Below are 14,661 nucleotides of genomic sequence, written 5' to 3' on the forward strand. Positions count from 1 at the left end.
CTCTCCTCTCTAGCAATTAAAATGCAATTGGCATCTTGTTTCTAAAAACTGCAATGAGTTTTTTATGGTGCTTACCCAAGGAAATGCAATTAGTGCTTCATAATAACAGAACTTTGTGAGTTTATCAGCATGTTTTTTGAGGGGTTGTACCATTGATTATTCATTCCTGGAGGGTCTACTCCCTTTACATGAATTACACTTTAAAAAAGGCCTAAATTTGCCGTCAGTTTATCACCTGGGGAAGAGGTTGCTAATAGTCTGCTGTCAAATTGCAGAAGTAACGTGAACGAGTTTTTGATGGATGACAAAGTAGCCTCACCCTGTGTCCCTAGAGCCCAAACCTCCAGCTTCCATCCTGAGATCAACATTTACTACCTGGCTCCTGTAGGTCCCCAAGTCAGGAGGCAGTGACAGGCAGCAGGTATTCCTGGGCAGGGAGGAGTTAACAGCAAATCCATCAGCCATGATCTTTCTGATGTTCACCATAAGTATTTTCTTATTTAAAGGGAAGTTTTTTTTTATTATAGCTGTTATGACCTGTTAATAATGTAGTATTTGAATAGTGGTTTACAGTTTATAAAACATGCTCACGTGTAGGATCTTACAACATCTATGTGGTGACAATATTATCATTATTGTCCCCATTTTATAGACAAGAAAATTAGTTCAGAGAGATTAAGTGACTCCCCCAAGACCACTCAGCTAGTAAGTACCAGAGCCAGGATGTGAACCGTGGGTTTTTAAATTCTAAATTCACGTCACTATCTTGCACAGGCATGAACGAAATGGTCCAATATTCACAGAAGTATAGAACTGGAAGGTACTTGATCAGATCACCTGATTTAGTCACCTGCCTACAGTAGTGTATTGTCGTGCCTTCTTTTTATAGATGAGGTAACCAAAACCCAGGAAGTTTAGAGGCTTCTGCCAGAGACCCTTCTCAGGCAATATTCGTAGCTATTTCCAGTGTTCCCTGAGATTCATGGTCTGACTTAAACCTTACAAATGAATATCTCCATAGAACTATAATGAGTACCCTAATTAGAGAATTTGCTAATGGTGATTTCCTGCTTATTATTTTGGATTCCAGAAGCTCCCAATATCTTTGGATGGGCTCTCAGTCAGATCTATAGACTCAGAAGCTCTCACTTTCCTTTGTTAGCATCTGCCAGTCCAGCTCTTAGAAAAGTGAAGAGAAGTGAGTGACCTGGCCGGCTCCGTCCCAGTGGGCCACTTGCTGGGATGCAGGATGGAGGTGGGGCCAGGAAGGGTAGGAAGATTCAGGCCCAGAAGGGTTTTAATGAGGACCAGCTGGGTGCCCAGCTGTGTTAAGCTCTGTCGGGACTTGGGAGGTAGAAAAGCTGATTGTCTTATTGGAGCGATGAGACTTATTTGCAATAAATTATTAGTGGCCAGCCAGGCACAGAGCTGAGTGGGGAGGTAGTAATTGCTAAGGAAGCTCCAAAGGCCTCTTATTGAATAAGTCAGGGCGACTCTGTGCAGGAAACCTGTGCCCCCTCCCCAGGGATTCAGCATCCCACCTGCTTGGGCTGAGTTTTCGAGCCTCCTGAGACTTTCCAAGAGGGTTGCTCTTGGCCACCATGCCCAGAGCAGAGCCCTTTTCTCTTCTGCTTCTCATGCTTGTGGGACCTCAAGGATGCTGTGGGTTGCAGCCTCTCTCCTTGTGACACATTCTGTGGAATCCTGCTGTTCCTAGAAGGGTTGTTAGGAACAAGGGGGCAGCACTGCCATTCCTTGGGAATATTTCTTAGGCCGTTTCCCACATTTTCTTTTTTGGGGGTGCTGGGCTCATCCACAATAGGACAAAACTAGAATGCTATAGATGCTAAAAGCTGGTATGGTAGCTTTCAGATGTTTTTCTGGAGTCCCTCTGCTGTTTTTTCTCTCCTCTCTCCTCTGTCCTCTCCTGGCCATGCACTTGGGACCCTCCTGTTACTCAAAGGAGAACCCACCTTTGCCTGCCCCACCCTCAGCATCCTGAGTCTGATCCCTCTCTACCTTCCTATCAGATGCGCCAAGGTGAACTCAGGCTCTGCCCCACTCTTGGGACTCTGCTTTCTACTAAGCTGACTGGAGGCCAGTGTTGTTAATGGCTCTTTAAACTGTCTTCAATCCCTCTCCCTCTAGGAAGGTCATGAAGAGGCAGGTGGGGAGTAGCTCCCTATTCCCACAGGGTGAGGCTGGTCTTTCTTACATATTCAAAGCCAGGAAGGGAGAGGTGGAGCAGGTGGGCACCCACAGCCTGGGATTTCCCAGGGTGGAGCACTCCGGGGGATCGTGGAGGATTTCGCCTGGAGCTGGTGCTGGCGTGAACCAAGCCGGGGAGTCGAACGGAATGGAGGCAGGAGTCCTGGCTGCAGAGGCACAGGCCTCCATGGATGCGCCCCTCCCAGAGCAGCACATGGTCTCCAGGAAGACAGGAACTCCCACAGGGCTAGGCTTGTCTGAACTGTCTCCCTGCCAAGGAACCTCTGGTCGTGGCATCCATAGCAGGAAATAGCGGTTCAAGCTGCAATGTCTGGTCACATCCAACATGGGAATGCACTTCCCCAGCTAGGGACTCCACCTCCCTGGGTTTTGGTCTCTCATTTGTCAAATTAGAAGTCTGGGCAAAGTGGTCTCCATGGGATCTTCCTTGTTAGACTGGCTTTAACTCAACCCTCCTTAGCCTCTTGAGAGGTCTGCCCCACAAATCCCAGTTAGGACAACCTTCGAGAGGAGCCCGAAGAAACTAGCATGCTATGGCTGCACAGCACTGCAAGGCTGCCCTCTAGGCCCTGGGGATGAGTAGGCACCAGGCAAAAGACTTTAAAAACATCTTTCCCCATGTTCCTCTGTCCAGCTTTTGTACCCTTAGCAAAGGGTTCAAGGACAGGTCAAGCCCCTTGACTTGGCAGTTTTCTCAGGTGCTCCCCAGCTCACTTCCTGACACCCAGGCTCTGTGTGGGGCTCATGGGCCCCAGCTCCCCACACGCAGCAGAGGGAGTTTCTTCCCTGCCACAAAGACCACGGACACTTTCCTTCTGGTCTCCTTGGCAGCTCCTAAGCTGGCCATGAGGACCTCCCCGAGCCCGCCTGCCACCCCAGCCTTCTGCCACATGTGAGGTAGAATAGTGAGGGAAGTTTTGGATTTGTAGAACCACTAGCAGACAGCCGGGCTCCAAGTCACCCTCTGGCCCCAGCCATGTGCCAGGCTCATGGTGGGGAGGATCCTTTCCCACAGTCCCTCAGTTAGGGTGACCTATTCTCCTGGATTTCCCATGACTGTTCTGGTTTTAGCACTGGAAGGCCCAGGTCCTGGGAAAACTTTCAGTCCCAGGCAAACCAGGCCAGGGGGTCACCCTAAGCTCCACACCTGTCTTTTGTATAAAAGGAATTCTGTAAAATCCAGTGCCCCTCAGCCTCTCCCATCTCCTTCAGTTTCACTGAGCTTAATGGAAGCCCTCCTTGGTGCCTAGAGCTGCAGGAGGGAGGTCTCAGGAATTCTCTAGGTCTAGATAGTTTTGCAAAGGCTGTGACATCAACAGATGCTGCCTTGGCCCTGAGGCCCTTACAGAGAAAGTCCCTCTTTCTTCAGGGCCTGCAGCTGACCTGTCTGACCCTTCTTTCCTGGGACAGCTCCTGAGCTGGCAGCCAGGGCAGCTCTACCTCACCTCACCTAATGTTTTGAGCAAACAGTCTGGCCCTCCCAGGCCCAGAAGCTCTCTGGCAATTTGGAGGAGGCTAGGAAGGTGAGGCAGCCCTAATGTTACTCTAGGAAGCCATGAATATTGATTTCTCAGCTTCCCCAGGTCACACTGACTTCTGGTCCCCAGAACCTGGCATGGGGCTCAGCATGTTGGCTGAGAGTGGCTGAGCCCACTCAGGAGGAGGAGATGGGCCTGTCACCCCCACAGGAGCCAGTTGGGCCTCTTCTCCTGGCCTCTGCCTTCCAGAGATAATCAGAGAGGAGCAAAGAAGAGATTGCTAGACTGCTAGAGCCCACAGGGATTTTGTGGGGTTTGTTTTTCCTCAGCACCATCTGCAGAGGTGAGGGCATGAATAAAAGCATGAAGGAAGATTTACTGTTCCCATATCTTGGCAGCGAGCCCCGTATTTGTACAGTGGATCTGGGAAGGGGAGCTAGAGCAGGTGGGCTGCTGGGGCCTAGAGAGAAGTCAGACCCTGCAAGGTCTTTCTGCAGGGGCCCTGCTTGGTGGGTGGGGGGGGGGACAAAGGTGAGGCTGAGAGGAATAAGTTTAGGCCAACGCCCCAGTCACCAGCGGCCAGGGTGTCCCCACCGCCCGCAAGCCTTCCCCTATGCATGAGGTAGGCAGTGAGGGAACCTTTGGGCTAGCACAACCATCAGGAGGCAGCTGGGCTTCAGGAATCCCCAAACCCAGAGGTGTGTGGTGGGCCTGACAGAGTGTGCTGCCAGCGGGGACCCCAGAAGGAAGAACTCCAGGCTGTCACTCCTGGTCCCGATAATGGATGTAATCCAGAAATGACTTTTATCATGGCCTGGCCTGCCGGGGGCTGGGTGGGCCTGAGCCGGGGCTGGGACTTGGAGCCTTGCAACTGGATGTGACCTTGGACAGGGCCCAGTGTTGCCTCCACGTGTGTGTCCAAGGCTACACAGCCCATGTTTCGCTGACATTGCACTTTCCATGGGGCCACCAAAAGATGGGCCTTTTTTTGCACAAAGTCAATCCCGATGGGTCAAAACTGGTGGTGGGAGGTCACAGAACAGTGGAAAGCCTGAGGGGCCGGGAAGGCTCTGGGAAGTGATGTGCTCCATGAAGCGCGCGTGTGTGTGTGTGTGTGTGTGTGTGTGTGTGTGTGTTCTGTGGGGAACTCGAGGGCCTGAAGGAAGAGGAGGGAGGGAGAGAAGTGTGAGGAGGCTGAGGTCAGGCCCTGCAGAACTTCTCCCCTCCCTGTGAGAGAAGAAGAGCTGACCCCAGCCAGTTCCCACGTCCAGGGAACCCACTGTCTAGCTGCCTCCTTCATGGACAGTGCAAGGGAAGTTCTCATGCGGGGTAGAACCAGAGTTCTCCCTCACCGAAAGGTCCTCATCCTTCAGGGGTGACCGTGCTGAGCCTACCCCCTCATACGCAGACTCACACATCGCCCGGACACTTTACCTGGCTGGCAGGGTCATGACTTAGTAGAAAGAATTAATCACAATGGTCACATATGAGAAATACAGACCTATAGTAGCAGGTGTATGTGTGCGTGCGGGTGTGTGTGTGTGTAGGGGGTCATTTCCCCCCAGAGACTATGACTTTTTGGTCATTAAAACTTTCCTCCAGGCCCACATTTGTGGGGTGCAGGGCAAGAGTGTGGATGGAGGCCCACATACCACATACCTGAATAGTTAAAGGGGGTACATCAAGCTAACAAACTGTCAAGTTAAAAATTTTCTGTCTTCTTATTGTAACAAATATACCCTAGTAAGGATGTGGAAGGCCAGATTCAAGTTTTGATTCTGGAATTATTCAATTTCTATCCTGGAGCATGGCTGATGGAGAGAGGCAATTTATGGCTGCTTTTTCTTCCCACCCTCTGATCCAGCATCCCCTACAAAGGGCCTTTCGAGAAGCCATGAGGACACTCCATCGCACTTGGGGTGTGCCCACCCATGGGGCCTGTGCAGCCTGTGGGAGCAGACTCTGGGCCTTTGGGATTTCAGAACCTAGAAGGAGGGCCATGGGTCTGGGTAGGCACATGACCTCAGCCCTGTGAATTCTCCCATTAGGGAGAGTCTGGCCAAAGAAAGGCCAGGACAGCAGGGGGTGTGCAGGTTGGGTAAGGCAGTTGAGGTGCCTCAGTGCAAACTTTAAGGAGGCCTCGCTCTCAGGGTCTCACAAGGGCAGGCCAGCTCCTGCCTCCCCTTGGGCTTGGGCTTGGCCCTACAGGACAGGGCCCTCTAAAGTGAGCTGGTGTTTACTCCTGCCCATCGAGTGAGGCAGAAAGGTACGATGACAGAAATAGACCTCTCCTTCATGAGCTCCCCTCCCCTAAAGCACCGCAAAGCATCCTCTGATCACATTTCAGGGGGCTCCAGCTCTGCAGCCCAGCCCCCCTGACCATCCCTGGGCTCATTCTCAGCGGAAACATACCCAGTAATTCTTTATGGTCTCCACTCAAGTGAGCCAAAGCTAACTAGGAAAAACAGATGTGTCGGGTCAAGGAAAGGCTGTGGGGGAGGAGCTGGGATACAGATGCATCCGCATTTTGGAGAGATCTGGATTAAACTGAATCTCTGTAGAGGATGCTCGTGGAACAGTGGAGTAGGTGTGGGAACAAATGGCGTAGTCAGGTCAGACGTGGGGCCTGTTGCTCAGGTGCCTATTGTCCCTGAGTGGAGGCATTTGGGGAGGGCTGGGTGAGGAGGAGAGGAGGGTGCTGGGCCAGGAGCTCATAAGCCCGGGTTCCACTCTGGACTCCACTGCTTGTTAACCAGCCCAGCTAAGTCACTGGACTTTACTGAGTGTCTCTTTTCTTCTCTACAGAATGGGACTAATATGTGCCTTGCTTAACTTGCAGAGAAGGTGGGAAGACCAAGTAAAACAACAAGAAGGCTTTGGAGATTGTGTAGGACTAGGCCAATGTGCAAGGTTGTCATTTTTATTTTTATCTTTATTTTATTTTATTTTTTATAGAGATGGAGGTCTCGCTCTTGCTCAGGCTGGTCTTGAACTCCTGAGCTCAAGCGATCCTCCCGCCTCGGCCTCCCAGAGTGCTAGGATTACAGGCAGGAGCCACCGAGTCCGGCCAAGGTTGTCGTTTTTTAACCTGTGTTGGCAAAGCTGCCAGTTGTCTTATTTATCCAGTCAGACTCCTTTGTGGGATGCCTCCCTGGTGCCACACCCCATCCAAGCCTGGAGCACTCAGAACTCAATAAAACAGCTCTGCCAAGGGGCTCACCGTCCAGTTGGAGACACACTGAAAAGGGCTGTATTTGTTAATTTGCTGTAAGGGCACAAATATGGAATATTTTGAAAGACTTTGCGACAATTATTTTACAACCATTTACAGATAGATGGTTGTTGACAAGAATTGATGTGGTAAATGTAGAAATTTCCCACCTACTATTGGCATGTAACGTTTTAAGAAAACCAACAGAAGCAAATGGTGTTTTGATTGTAAAACCTCAGAAGCGTGGTTTCCATACCAACCTATTTGCACAGAATAAAAAGCCCAAGAAAAAATGCTGCCTCTAATTGATGACATGGTTAGCCTTGGTCGAATCATGTTTTTAATAGAAAAGACTGAGCCACTCCACTCCCGCCACAGTGCACCCTCCCCCAAGGTGTGCATGTTTGCACACACGTGCACACGGACACACAGTGGTGGGTAAACTGGGCCTTTAGATGGGTTAGACCAGGCCCTCGGTGGGGTCCTGGGCTCCAACCCTGGGCCATCACTGTATGTCTCCAGCCTCAGTTACTCATCTGTGTAATAGGAGTAATACTGCTTCATAAGTGTAATTGTCGTGAAACAAATGAAATCAAAGGTGTTATTATCCTGAAAGAGCTGAGAACAGAGTCGTGGCACAGGCAGTCCAGGAATGCAGTTGGTCTGGAAGGGCTACCGCTGTGCTTCTGGGAGGTGGGCCGCAAGGCAGGGGCTTAGCCATCACTTCCCTCCTGTCCTCCCTCCTTATCTCTCCCCTTTCCTTCTCCCCTCCTTCTTTTCCTCACTCCCTCCCTTCTATGTTATCTAGCACCTGTGTGTGCCAGAATATAAAGATAAGCATATCATTGTTTCAGCAGAAGCTCACCATTAAGCGAGGAACGTGGGGACGTAGATCACTAATTTCAGTGCAGGGCCAGGCGTCAGGCACTGTGGGAGCAGGAAACAAGTCACAGGCTGCTGAGGAGATGCTGCTTGAACTAGGCCTTGACTGGCGAATGTCAGAAAGGAGATGGGTTGGAGCGACGTGGCTGGGAGGGGAAGTAAGAATGAGGGTATTTGGGGCCAAGAAAACAGCATGAAAATACCTGACATTCCTGGGAAATAGATGTTCTCTGTGGGTGGGGCAGGGACTGATGCCAGGGAACAAGAGACGTCCGGGAACAGTGTGTGGGAACAAGACTGCCATGTCTCTGTCCAAGCTGAGGAGTTCTCACTTTGTCTCATGGAAAATGGAAAGAGCCACAGAATGTTTTCAAGCAGGAGAGGGTCACAGTCACAGGTGTGTGAAGGAGAGATTGCTTTCCATTATATAGGTGTATACTGGAGAGGCGTGAAGAAGGGTTTTGAGGGACACTGGCGTACCATTATAGCAATTATAGCAGGATTTCAAGCTTCTTTCAAAAATAAAATCTTTATTTGGAACCCTTAGATACATAAGAAATGGATGCAATAGTTTAATAGCATGCATATATTTTATAATTCCCAATTGGTGATATCTACTTTGTATCAGTATGAATGATGATGCTGTTTTGATGAGCCTAGGAAATTGAAATCAGGGACTATGCATCAAATTGCAGAATTGTATCAGACTCAGCACCCAGTTTATTTCTAGATTTTGGTTTTGGTTGCATAGCACTAAGAAATCCTGATTTATACAGTTAAGTAGTTGCAAATAGGAACTGGGTTTTTCACAGCTTGACTTTTAGTCTCAGGACACTCTTTAATTAAAAAAAGAAAACTTCATTCAGAGGCCTGCATAAAAATGAGTTCATTTAGCATCCTAATTTAATGGACTGGTGGTCTCCACGTATGAAAATTGAGTACATAACACATTTTCATTATGGTTTAGATGGTTAAAATATATTTTAGGAGCAATTTAAATCAAATGTTTGAGAAACCCCAAGTCATATATGGAAACTGAGGATAGATGAGATTATTTCTACCTTGAGAGTGAAGGGTATTATGTGACGTCCCCCGTGCTGTGCTGGGGGACAGCAACTGGCCTTCACCATGGCTGAAGCTGAACAGTTAGGGTTGCATTAATACAGACTTCTTGGGTCTGGGTGTTGAGGAGCTTCTCTCAAAACTGGCCAGAATTGGGGTGGGATGGCTATATTGGGCTCATCTTTCCTATAGACAGTGTGTTTCATTTGTGTAATCTTGGTACTTGTGTGATCTATGAGTGTGGACATTGGAGAACCCACAAAAAATGTTCCCAAGGTCAGGGTATTAAAAGACCCCCCATCTACCTGGAAACCCCTGCCAGTGTACTCCCATGGAGCTTCCACAAAGTACAAAAGCCCACCAAGAGGAGAGGCGAGAGCTCCTTTTACTGAACACTTACTATATGCTGAGCACTGTTTTATGCAGTTTATAGGTACTGACACTTTTGTTCCTTGCAACAATCCTATGGGTGGATTGCTATTTTTATTTCCATTTTACAAATGAGGAAATTGAGGAACAAGGTGGGTAAGCATCTTGCCCAAGCCACATAGCTAGGAAGCGGCAGAGCTGGGATTTGAATCCCGCAGTTTGGCTCTAGAGCCCGAATCACTAATCACTGTGCTCCATTGTGCTTCTTCAAGGAAAGAATTCACATTAGTGCCTGAGGTCAAAAATCTTTTAACTGAGAATGAACATTCCCAATAATGCCCCCATGGCTAGCTGTAGAATGTAGGTTCTTAGGATGATGTTCAGGAGTGGGTTTCAGCAGAAATTGTGAAATATGCAATGCAGGTGGGAGGGGGTACTTAACAGATATATGAAATGTTTTGAAATGTACTCTTTGGAGCTGGGCTTGAGCCAGCCATTCATGCCACTACTGGGTGTCATCAAGTTAGTAAACTCTCCTAAGGCTCTGTGAGCCAGGCAGTGTCTGCTTTCTCTTTTAATTGCAGGATCCAAGGTACCAAAAGGAAGGGACAGACCCAGAACACAAGGAGTGATGGATGCTGAGGCTCTGGGTGACGTAGAGTTTTAGTTCCTGAATCCTCAAACTCATCCTTATCTGGCATTGGTCCTTCCTAGCAGAGAGAAGCAGCCCCGTAAGCCTGTGCTATAGACAGGAGGCTGAAAAGTGTAAGAGAAGACTGGAATGAAAATGAGTTGACAATGCACCTAATCGAGAGGAAACAGCAGGGTGGGACAGCCATTGCAAAATAGTCTATTCATGGGAGGTCCTAAGACGCTAGGCTGGATTCTCAAGAACGAACACTAAGCCGAGCAGACTGAATAAATGAAGACATGTCCATCAGGAACGTACTGATCGGCAGGAGCTACGCACTCTAGAATCACGTCATGGTCAGGGTGGAGGCTGATGTGTTTGCTGGCTCTCAGAGTGGTCGCCACCCCTTGAAGTTGGAAAGAGTTTATTTCAGGATTAACAAAAGGCATCTCCTGCTAGGAGCAATTTTAGGGAGCCCCTTACTCTGGTATTCAAACCACAGAATGAAAATAGCATCAAGAAAGGTTTTAATAAGTTCTTGAAGAGTGGAGGCAAAAAGGGCTTGTTAAGGGAGGTCAGAGTGGCTGAAAGAAGTCGCCCAACCTCGTGGAGCACCACTGTGAAGTTCAGCCTGCCTCCCCTGACCCCTGATGCCGCTGCACCCAACTGCTCTTAAGTCATGGTTTCCAAGTGTCCCTCGAGGGCTTCTGCTCAGGTCCCAGCCTATTGTACCCGTCCCCAAGCTCATATTCGGGGTTTCATCTGAGCATTGCGCCCAGGAACCTCATACTCCTTACTCATAGCCCGCAATCCTCAAGCCATCCACTCTTGGGGATCCTGCCTAGCTCAGGACTCTGAGAATGAGCATGTGACGCCTTTCCATGTGCCCAAACCACTGCCCTAGCACAGAAGAGCGGGCAGAGAACCAGCACTTTTTGGACAGCTCCTTTGTATCAGGCACCAAGCCAGGTGTGTAACAAAAGTCAGGTCACTGAGTCTTTACAAAAACCCTGCAAGGGGTAGCCTGCTGTCCTCTGTGCAAATGAGGAATCCGAGGCTCAGAGATGCTAACACACCTAGGGTCACACGACTAGTGGAGATAGGAGCAGAATTCAAGTCTATATTTTTCTGGCTCTTCCATTTCTCCTGCCTCCTGAACAGAAGATGAGAAGCTCCCCTTCTTCCCCTGAAGTCCAGGAGCAGTGTCTCCCGGCAGGGCTGAGGCCAAAATGTTCCCCGTGGGAGTGAGAGGCTCTCCGTTTTCACCCTGACCTTAGGCAAGTTATTTGACCTTTCTGAGCCTCAGTTTCCAACATGGATAAAATAGGATTAATACATTCCCCTCCCTTTTGGCAGAGTTGTGAATATAAGACAAAAGCAAATGTGCAGAAGCACTTTGTCACTCCCAAGTGTGCATCTGGTGGTAGAATGACGAGCACTAGATTGCTCAGTGAGTTCACTCTCCTCTTCCCCCAGCATGGCCCATCGGGACTTGCCACGTGAATGTTGACCCCCAAGCATTCTGGACTTGAACTAATGATCTTGCCATTCGGCCAAAAGGAAAGTCATTTACAGTTTTTTTCAGGGTCTGGTCATGGTGGGGAAGAATGGGGAAAAATCCATCTAAGAGGCAAAACTTTCTTTTGTGCCAGCACAAGAAAGGAAATAAGCTTTTGATTCAAGGCCTGGGCAGCCAGCCAAGCTCTAGAGAACAACGGAAGCTGCCCAGGCCGGAGGGGAGGGCAGGTGATGAGCCCATTACCTGGGGTGAGGACTGCAGCGTCAGCCGGAATCACAGGCGTTTCAAATCTTTTAGGAGTTGGATTGAGGATGGAATAGTGACGGCAAGTGCAGGGAACGATGGGTCTGTACAGACCGGGAGCTCAGCTCAGTGCTACAAGGAGACCACGTGTGCCTTTGGAGCCCTCCTGTTCCCAGCTGTCCCTCTTCTTTCCTTGTGAAGGGGTCCCACTGAAATTGCCTCTCTCTTAAAATACTTCCTGCTCTGAAGAGCCCTCATCCCTCATCAGAACACCCCTTTCCTGCTACCTGTCCCTTGGGCCTTGTTGTCCACTGCCTGTCACAGATGGAAAACAATCTGACCCACACTTCACTCCCACCCTGAGTATCTCCTGAGACATAACTGCTTTTCTGTGCTGCTCCTCTTGGTCTTTTCTGCGAGCATCCACTGAGCCATCTGCCACGTGCCAGGCACGGTGCCTCCGAAGAGATGGATAAATGAGTTGGCACTGAATTCATCGGGCCTTTTTATTTTCTGTATTTTCTGATGTTTTCACAGCTGGGGCCTTGCTGATCCTGGAGGGATGGCCCCTCCCAGGGCTGGGCAGTTCCTAGATACAGAGCTGGACTCACCTGGACGTGTGACTTTCATATGCAAACTAACCTCCAAATCTCATATCCCCACCCACCTTTTTTACTGGGCTCTCACAGGGCACTTCCATTCTGGGCTGCTCGTCCTCAGCCACCCCCCTCCCTGATCACCCCAGGGCCAGGTACCAGACAACCAGGGGCAACCCCCGCACCCCAGAGCCCACTGAAATGACTCACACGGGCCATTCCTCCCCACAGTAGCCACAATGAAGCCTCTCGCCATGCTTTCCCCTCACGCCCTCTGCCTCCTGACCAACGCTGACACTTGTCCATGTCCTCCTGCCCCCCAGTATGATGTGCCGTGCCTCCTGCCTCCAGGAAACTGTGAGCAAAAAACTCATTCTTCAAGGCAGTCATGTCCATATCTGCACGTCTTACCACACATATTTAACTCCTAAGTACATTTTAAAACAGTGCTGGGCCTGCCCTCTGGGGCTCCCACCCTTTAACAGGGAGACAGATGCAAAGATGACTGGGGTTCTATTGGCTCCTTATGGGAAAAGTGCTCTGGGACCTCAGGGAAGAAATGAGTCACTCTACAGGGGCTGGGGAGGGGGCTGAGTCTGGGAGGGTTAGACAAAGAGGTGATATTTGTTGGGAACATAAAGGATTTCACCAGGCAGAGAAGGATTGCACCGGGCATTCTAGGCAGAGGGAAGAGCATGACAAAGACTAAGAAGCATCAAAGTTCATGGAACAGAGGAGAGCTGGAGCCCAGGAGGTCTGAAAAGTACCTGGTGGGGGAGATATAAGGCTGGAGAGAAGCCCAGAACCACTGTAATGGGCCGTCAGTGCCATGCTAAGGAGTCAGCACTTTACCCTGAGGGCAATAGGAACCCTCAAAGGGGCTCATTTGTCTTTTTCATCCTGTCGATACTCGCAGCAACAGTATCAAAGCTATGGTGTATAAAACTGCCGGCACCTTGGCACAAATCAAGACAATGCCACCAACCATTCTAGTAGTCATTGTATTTTTCATCACCATGCACTCGCAGGAAAAAATGTCCTTGATGGAGCAGTAAAGATTGTTAATTTTATTAAATCTCAACCTTTGAGTACACATCTGTTTTTTTTGAGACAGAGTTTTACTGCCTCAGCCTCCTGAGTAGAATATATGTCTTTTTAAAGTCTGTGGGCAGTATGTGTACAGCACTTCTGCTGCATGCTAAAGTACACTGAGAATCTCCAGGAAAAGCACTTCTGTGAGTGAGTTGCAAGCTGAACTAGCCGCATTTTTCATAAACATCATTTTACTTGTGAGAACTATTGAGAGAAAAATGATGGTTATTCAGATTTGGTTTTTAGCAGACATTTTCTTGAAAATGAATGGAGTGAACTTGCCCGTCAAGGAAAACAATCTGATGGTGTTGACAATGAGGATATTTGAAGTTTCAAGTGAACATTAGGATCCACCATGAGCCGGATAGCTTTCTAGGACCTAAAGACTTTTCTGATGAGATTGGCATTGATATTAATGAATGTGACTTTTAAAATATTGTATAATATGTCATTTGAAAAATCTACATAATTCAGTAAACCAATATTTTCCAAATGACCAAGACATGATGTTACACAATCATTCAAGCATAGAAGATCTAGTTAAAGTACTAGATAGACCAGTGGATTTTAATATAGCAGTATGAAAAATTCACCGATATGGTTTCAGGTACCCTGTTGCAACTAACCTTTAAGAATCTACCCATCTTATCTGCACTTGAATGTTTATAGCAGCACAATTCACAATTGCAAAGATGTGGAAACAACCCAAGTACCCATCAATACATGAGTGGATTAATAAAATGTGGTATATGTGTACCATAGAGTACTACTCAGCTATAAGAAACAATGGTGATATAGCACCTCTTGTATTTTCCTGGATAGAGCTGGAGCCCATTTTACTAAGTGAAGTATCCCAAGAATGGAAAAATAAGCACCACATGTACTCACCATCAAATTGGTTTCACTGATCAACACCTAAGTGCACATATAGGAATAACATTAATTGGGTGTTGGACAGATGTAGGGGGGAGGGGATGGGTGTATACATACATAATGAGTGCAATGCGCACCGTCTGGGGGATGGACATGCTTGAAGCTCTGACTCGGGGTAGGGGGGGACAAGGGCAATATACATAACCTAAACTTCTGTACCCCCATAATATACTGAAATAAAAAAAAGAATCTACCCATCTTGAATCTTAATGTATTATCAAAGGAGAATATCCACAATTATCTGAAATGACTATTAAAATACTCCCACTTTTTCCAACTCTGTATCTGTGTGAGGCTGGATTTTCTTCATATATGTCAACCAAAATGACACATCACAACAGATTAAATGAAAAAACAGAATCTGGCTGTCATCTATTAAGCCAGACACTAAGGAGATTTGCAAAACAGTGCCATTC

This window comes from Lemur catta, chromosome 7 (assembly GCF_020740605.2).
Source record: "Lemur catta isolate mLemCat1 chromosome 7, mLemCat1.pri, whole genome shotgun sequence".
Lineage (NCBI taxonomy): Eukaryota > Metazoa > Chordata > Mammalia > Primates > Lemuridae > Lemur > Lemur catta.